Here is a 7972-nt window from a genome sequence, read left to right on the forward strand (position 1 = left end):
AATTGTTTTCCACCCCCTCACTTTAAATCTGGAGGTGTCTTCGGGTTTAAAATGAGTTTCTTGTAGACAAAATATAGCTGGGTTTTGTTTTTTTATCCATTCTGATACCCTGTGTCTTTTGATTGGGGCATTTAGCCCATTAACATTCAGGGTAACTATTGAGAGATATGAATTTAGTGCCATTGTATTGCCTGTAAGGTGACTGTTACTGTATATTGTCTCTGTTCCTTTCTGGTCTACTACTTTTAGGCTCTCTCTTCGCTTAGAGGACCCCTTTCAATATTTCCTGTAGAGCTGGTTTGGTGTTTGCAAGTTCTTTCAGTTTTTGTTTGTCCTGGAAGTTTTAATCTCTCCTTCTATTTTCAATGATAGCCTAGCTGGATAGAGTATTCTTGGCTGCATGTTTTTCTCGTTTAGTGCTCTGAATATATCATGCCAGCTCTTTCTGGCCTGCCAGGTCTCTGTGGATAAGTCTGCTGCCAATCTACCATTGTATGTTACATATTTCTTTTCCCAGGCTGCTTTCAGGATTTTCTCTTTGTCACTAAGACTTGTAAATTTTACTATTAGGTGATGGGGTATGGACCTATTCTTATTGATTTTGAGGGGGGTTCTCTGCACCTCCTGGATTTTGATGCTTGTTCCCTTTGCCATATTAGGGAAATTCTCTCCAATAATTCTCTCCAATATACCTTCTGCTCCCCTCTCTCTTTCTTCTTCTTCTGGAATCCCAATTATTCTAATGTTGTTTCATCTTATGGTGTCACTTATCTCTCGAATTCTCCCCTCGTGATCCAGTAGCTGTTTGTCCCTCTTTTGCTCAGCTTCTTTATTCTCTGTCATTTGGTCTTCTATATTGCTAATTCTTTCTTCTGCCTCATTTATCCTAGCAGTGAGAGCCTCGATTTTTTATTGCACCTCATTAATAGCTTTTATAATTTAACTTGGTTAGATTTTAGTTCTTTTATTTCCCTAGAAAGGGCTTTTATATCTTCCGAGAGGGTTTCTCTAATATCTTCCATGCCTTTTTCGAGCCTGGCTAGAACCTTGAGAATCGTCATTCTGAACTCTAGATCTGACATGTTACCAATGTCTGTATTGATTAGGTCCCTAGCCTTCGGTACTGCCTCTTGTTCTTTTTTTTGTGGTGAATTTTTCCCCCTTGTCATTTTGTCTAGATAAGAGTATATGAAGGAGCAAGTAAAATACTAAAAGGGTGGCAACAACCCCAGGAAAATATGCTTTAGCCAAATCAGAAGAGATCCCAAATCGTGAGGGGGGAGAAAGGGGATAAAAAGAGGTTCAGAAAGAAAAAGGAAAAAAAAAAAGAAGAAATAATTGAAAAAAGGAAACAAATAAAGAAAAAATATAAAAAAGAAAAAATATATATATATATATTCGATAAACTAGTTAAAAAACGTTAAAAAAGAAAAGGGTAAAAGTTAAAAAAATTTAGCAGAAGAAGAAAAAAAAATTGAAAAAGAAAAAAAATTAAATTAACTGCAAGGCTAAAGAATCATGGGGAGAAAGCCATGAGTGCCGCGCTTTGCTTTCTCCTCCTCTGGAATTCCGCTGCTCTCCTCAGTATTGAAACTACACTCCTTGGTAGGTGAACTTGGTCCTGGCTGGGTTTCTTGTTGATCTTCTGGTTGAGGGGCCTATTGTAGTGATTCTCAAGTGTCTTTGCCCCAGGCGGAGTTGCACCGCCCTTACCCGGGGCCGGTCTGAGTAATCCAATCGGGTTTGCTTTCGGGAGCTTTTGTTCCCTGAGCGCTTTCCGTAGAGTTCCGGAGGGCGGGAATGAAGATGGCGGCCTCTGGGTCTCCGGCCTGGAGGAGCCAAGAGCCCGGGGCCCCACTCCTCAGTGTGCCCTCAGAGAACAGCGCCCAATTACTCCCGTCACCCTGCCTCCGGCCGCGCTCCGAGCTGACCGAGCCTGCGACCAGTTCAAGGTAACCCCGAGATTAGAGCTTACTCCTTGGCTCTGTCTCTGTAGCTGGCTTCCCCGTCCTAATACCTGTAAGCTCTGCGACACTCAGACACCCCCAATCCTTCTGTGACCCTGCGGGACCTGAGGCCACGCTGACCCTGCGTGGGCTTCTCCCCAGTTAAGCCTCTGGAGCAATGTCCCTCAGCGGAACGGACTTTTAAAAGTCCTGATTTTGTGCTCCGTTGCTCCGCCGCTTGCAGGGAGCCGGCCCCTCCCCCCGCGGTCTATCTTCCCGTCGCTTTGGATTCACTTCTCTGCCAGTCCTACCTTTCAGAAAGTGGTTGATTTTCTGTTTCTAGAATTGCTGTTCTTCTCCTCTTCGATCTCCCGTTGGATTTGTAGGTGTTTGCAATCTTTAGATAAGGTATCTAGCTGATCTCCCGCTACCTGAAGTAGTCTCAGCCTGCTACTTCTCCGCCATCTTGACTCCTCAATTGGGACAACAATTTTTTAATTGTGACATAATTCACATACAGTGTTATATCAGTTTCAGGTATACAATAATTCAACTGTTCTATACATTACTCGGTGCTAATCAAGACAAGTGTACTCTTAATCCTCTTTATCTATTTCATTCCCCCTCTATCCATTTCTGCTCAGACAACCACCAATTTGTTCTCTGTATTTAGAGAGTCTATTCTTGTTTGTCTTTTCTTATACTGCTCATTTGTTTTGTTTCTTAAATTCCACATGAGTGAAATTATGAGATATTTGTTTAGTCTTTCTTGTTTCTTCTAAGTGCATACGTGTTGGTGCAAATGGCAAGACTTTTTTTTTTTAATGGCTGATCCATTGTGTATATATAACACATCTTTATTTATCTATTAAAGAATACTTGGGTTGCTTCCATAATTTGGCTACTGTAAATACTGCTGCAATAGCATAGAAGTACACATACCTTTTTGGATTAGTATTTTCATTTTTCTTTGGGTAAATGCCCACTAGGGAAATTACTGAATCATATGGTAATTCTATTTTTAATTTTTTGAGGAACCTCTATACTGTTTCCACAGTGGCTGTACCAATTTGCATTCCTACCAGTAGAGCAGAGGGTTCCTTTACTCACCAATGCTTGTTATTTCTTGTCTTTTTGATTCTAGCTATTCTGACAGGTGGAGGTGATATCTCAGGGCAGTTTCAATTTGCTTCCCTGCTGATTAGTGATGTTGAGCATCTTTTTCGGTCTCTGTTGGCCATCAAAGTTTTCTTTGAAAAAATGTCTATTCAAGTCTTCTGCCCATTTTTAAATCAGATTATTTGTTTTGGGGGGGGGTTGAGTTGTATAAATTCTTTTTTTGTGTGTGTAAATTCTTTATATATTTTGGATATTAACCCCTTATTGGATATATCATTTGCAAATATCTTCTGTCATCTTTAGTAGATTGCCTTTTCATTTTATTCATAGTTTTCTTCGCTGAGCAAAAGCTTTTTATTTTGGTATAGTCTTGATAGTTTAATTTTGCTTTTGCTTCCCTTGCCTTAGGGGACAGATCCAGAAAAACATTTCTACACGGAATGTCAAAGAAATTACTATTTTCTTCTAAATGTTTTATGGTTTTGAGTCCTACATTTAGGACACTAAGCTGTTTTAAATTTAATCTCATGCATGGTATAATTCCACTTTCATTCTTTTACATGTAGCACCCAGTTTTCCCAGCATCATTTATTGAAAACAGTCTTTTTCTCATTGTATATTCTTGCCTCCTTGGTCATAGATTAATTGACCATAAAAGTGTGGATTTATTTCTGGGCTCTCTACTCTCTTATGTTGATCTGTGTATCTGTTTTTGTGCTAGTACCATACCACAGCTTTGTAGTATGATTTGAAATCTGGGATTGTGATAACTCCAGCTTTGTTATTTTTCAAGATTTAATTTGCTATTCAAAGTCCCATAAAAATTTCAGGATTATTTGTTCTAATTATATGAAAAATGCTGTTGGTATTTTGATAATATGTAGATTGTTTTGAGTAGAATGGACATGTTGACAGTATTGGTTCAGCCAATCCATGAGCATGGAGTATCATTCCATTTGTTCTAAATGTTAAGATAGGAGAATTTTCTAGAGGGGTCCCAAATTTATACAAACATATAAAAAGAAAGCAGAAGTTTCCCTGGGCTTTTCTCCACTTGAAAGTAATAGATTGTCAACTCGCATAGAGAAGTTAATTCCTAAGAAACTGATTCTCCCATAAATAGCAGCCATAAATCCACACAATGAACAACAAATATGTGAAGCCTCTGGAGATTGAATAAAAGCAGAAAATTTGTGGAGTGGGGTCAAAATTTGAAACAAATGTTCAACAGAGTGAGTTTCATTTTTCTTTCTTTTCCCTCTCTACTGTGGGTATATGTAGTTTGACCTTGGCTGTAACGTCAAGTGACTCAAATTCTGGCAGAAAAGTCCACCATCTTTCTGGAACCAGAGAAAGGACTCCTGGGGCAAAACAACCTTGAAAGATTGAAAAGGAAGCTCCAGAAAAGGGACCCAGAGGTACCCAATTTTGTGCATAAATTCACCTTAAGTCCATGCTGTTCCCTGAACCACTTCTGCATGGGGCAAACTACAAGCAGCTAATAATTAAGGTTTGATGAACTGAACAGATATCTGAGTTGCTGCCCAAATTTGTGCTATTCAAGTTAACTGCTTGACAAAAACAAACATATCAACACATTGGAGCTTACCACATAATCTAGAATCCACACATTATATTCACAATGTTCAGAATATGCAAAAAAAATGCTTAATATAAACTGAAACATGAAAATGGGACATAACTTCAAAGGAAAAGACAATCAAAAGATGTCAACCCCCTCCATCCCCCCAAAATGATATCAACCCAAAGGTAATAGAAATGCTGAAAATTATATGACAAAGATTTCAAAACAGCTATTTTAACTCTGCTTAGTGGAATAAAAGCACATGTGCTCATGATGAATGAAATGACAGAAAGTCACAGCAGAAACACGTAACTTATTAAAAATAATGAAATATAAATTTTAGAATTAAATATATAATATCTAAAAGTAAATTCACTAGACTGTCTCAATAACAAAATGAGAATAATTGGAGGGGAAGTTAATGAAGATCAATCAAAATTATACACTCTGAAGGACAGAAAGGAAAACAGACTGAACAAAATAAATAAGTAGATCCTCAGGGATTTATGGGAAAATTTCAAAAGCCAAATATATAAGCAATGGAAATACAAGAAAAAGAGGAAAGAGAAGTGAGTAGAAAAATATTTGAAAAAATTATGTCTGAAAACTTCCAAAATTCAATGACAGACATCTATTTACAGACTCAAGAAACTCAGCAAACCCAAATATGACAAAATCAAAGAGAACTATACCTAGGATTACCATATTTAACCTGATGAAAATCTTGATAGTACTCAGAGAAACAAGACATTAATCAGAGAGAAGAACAACAAATTGAACAGCAGCAAACTTCTCATCAGAAACCATAAAAATTACAACAGTGGAGCATCCTCTTTAAAGTGCTGAAATAAATATCAAAGTTCTATATCCAATGAAAGTATTCTTCAAGAATGAAGGCATTCTTTTAAAAAAATAATTGAATGTGTTTTGGTCTACTTCTTAACCCTGTGTTTAGTTCCAGTGATCCACTGATGTATCTTTACACCAATACCACACAGTGGTTTCCAGCATGTTTATAGTAACTTGAAATCAGGTAGTATAAGTCTTCCAGATTTGTTCTTTTTTTTTAAAGATTGATAAAACTGCCATGATCTTTTTGTAATTCTCAATTACATCATCACTGCTAGAAATGAAGTTCACTTGTTCTCATGTTGCTAATAATCTAAACACAATATTCAACATATTCACTATCATTTTATAACCCATACAAATTTTAGTGCTCAACTCTTAATCTGTTTGTAATGTGGATACAGAGTATTCACCTCCCCCCAAATATTTCATGTTTAATGACCTTAGATTGTTATAAAATCAAAATGAAAATAATTGTCCCAAATCTGTTTGCATCCTTGTGGAAGTTTATTTTATTAAGTTTATTTTATAAGTTATAAAGAAAAAACTCTGTTTCAGGTAAAATTCATAATTTATGTATACATTTAGAGAATAAACTAGTTTTTACTAAGTTTTTAATCTCATGAGAGTAACACCATGTTTTGTACTATGTAATTAGTAAGTTAATGACAAAAAAGGTACAGATAAGCTTACTATGCAAAAGAAGCTTTGTGCCAAATCAAAGCGATTTCATGTACTGTATGAACAAAGATTTTATGGTTCAGATAGATAACAATGGTAAGAACCAAGTCAGTTATAGTACAGGTGCAGTACATTCATGACAAAAGCATCTACAGCAGTCAGTGTCATATATTGCTCTTGATAGTTACTTGGATTTTATTAAAGAGCATATAATTAATTACATTAAAATATAAGTATCATGAATGCTAAATACTTTTTAGTTTTATTGACTTTAATTGCATCATGGTACAAAACATGCACATAAATTCACATGTACCTAGTTAAAATATTACATACATAGTACAAATAAAATCATTCTAGACAATACTGGTATCCAAATAATTTTTTCTTAATAGGTTTTCACTTGTTTGTTTTTATTGTTGCTAAAGTTTAAGAAATACTGACTTACAACGACATAACTGGGAAAACAAAAATTTTTTTTTAAGAACTATACTCAACTTTACTCAAAAGAGAAATGTTCTTGGGCATAAACAATTTTGGGGAAGTGATCCTGAACTATTAAATATAAATCCAATAGTGAAGGGAAAAATACTAATTTTCAAAGTCATCACAGATGCTGACTCTGAGTTATAATTATACAGAAAGTCTTATTAGTCACCACTGTGTGTGGGGTCTCTAATGAATTTCAGTCTGTTAACTAATTGGCTATAATTTCAATCACAGGGTATTTTAAAATGAGGTAATGATTATATTTTACACATATCTGCCAAAGGCTAACAAATTAGTTAATGAGAGGCCATGTAACCACACTAAATTTTAGATTATAAAGTATAAAATCCAGAAATTTGAAATTAGTCTGTGTTTTAAAATAGTCACCAATAAAACCCGGTGCCTCTACTTTATAGCATCAAAATGCCTTGGACTGCAAGTGAAATACATCTAAACCTGATCTAACTTAAGCAAATAAACAATCCACTGGCTTATGTAGCCACAATAGGAGCAGAGGGAAATGGGTTCATGGACTCATTTACAGTAGAATTTGCAATGTCTCATCTTCAGTTCTCTCACTGGGTTAAATTCAATATTCCCTTCTGACAGGATTTGAGAAACTGCAAGTTCATATCCTCCAGCTTCTGAATGGAGAGGAACGGGCTCTTCCTTCTCTCACTCCAGTTTGAAAATTTCCAGGAAGGAGTGTGATTGCCCAGGCTGACTCACTTGCTCATACTTGTGCCGATTGCTAAGACTAGAGGCTAGAGATATTATGAATGTAATCATACACTTCCATGGCTCATGACTCCATTAATCACCACGAATATGTAGATATTTATTTAAGAATTGGTAGCTTCTACTCAGAAATGTGGAAGTGGGATATGTGATGGTACCAAAGAGTATAATGTCTCAAAAGAGAGGAGGTTTTTTTTTAAAGAATTTCAAGAGGAAGTATGCTTTACTATCAAACTTTGGTTGAACACACTTCAGGCAACTTTCACATACACTATATCCTACACCCCCCACTTTCTTATCAAAATTCGAATAAGGTCCCTGCATTAACAAAATCCATCAGTTATTGTTTCTCCAAATAATGGTGGGTGGTTTTTCTCACACAATGAAGAATCCAGAGTTAGGGGAGGAGTCAAGAAGGCGGAGAAGTAGCAGGCTGAGACTACTTCAGGTAGCAGGAGATCAGCTAGATAGCTTATCTAAAGATTGCAAACACCTACAAATCCAACGGGAGATCGAAGAGAAGAAGAACAGCAATTCTTGAAACAGAAAATCAACCACTTTCTGA

Source organism: Enhydra lutris, unplaced genomic scaffold (assembly GCF_002288905.1).
Source record: "Enhydra lutris kenyoni isolate GAN:26980312 unplaced genomic scaffold, ASM228890v2 scaffoldscaffold49, whole genome shotgun sequence".
NCBI classification, from domain to species: domain Eukaryota; kingdom Metazoa; phylum Chordata; class Mammalia; order Carnivora; family Mustelidae; genus Enhydra; species Enhydra lutris.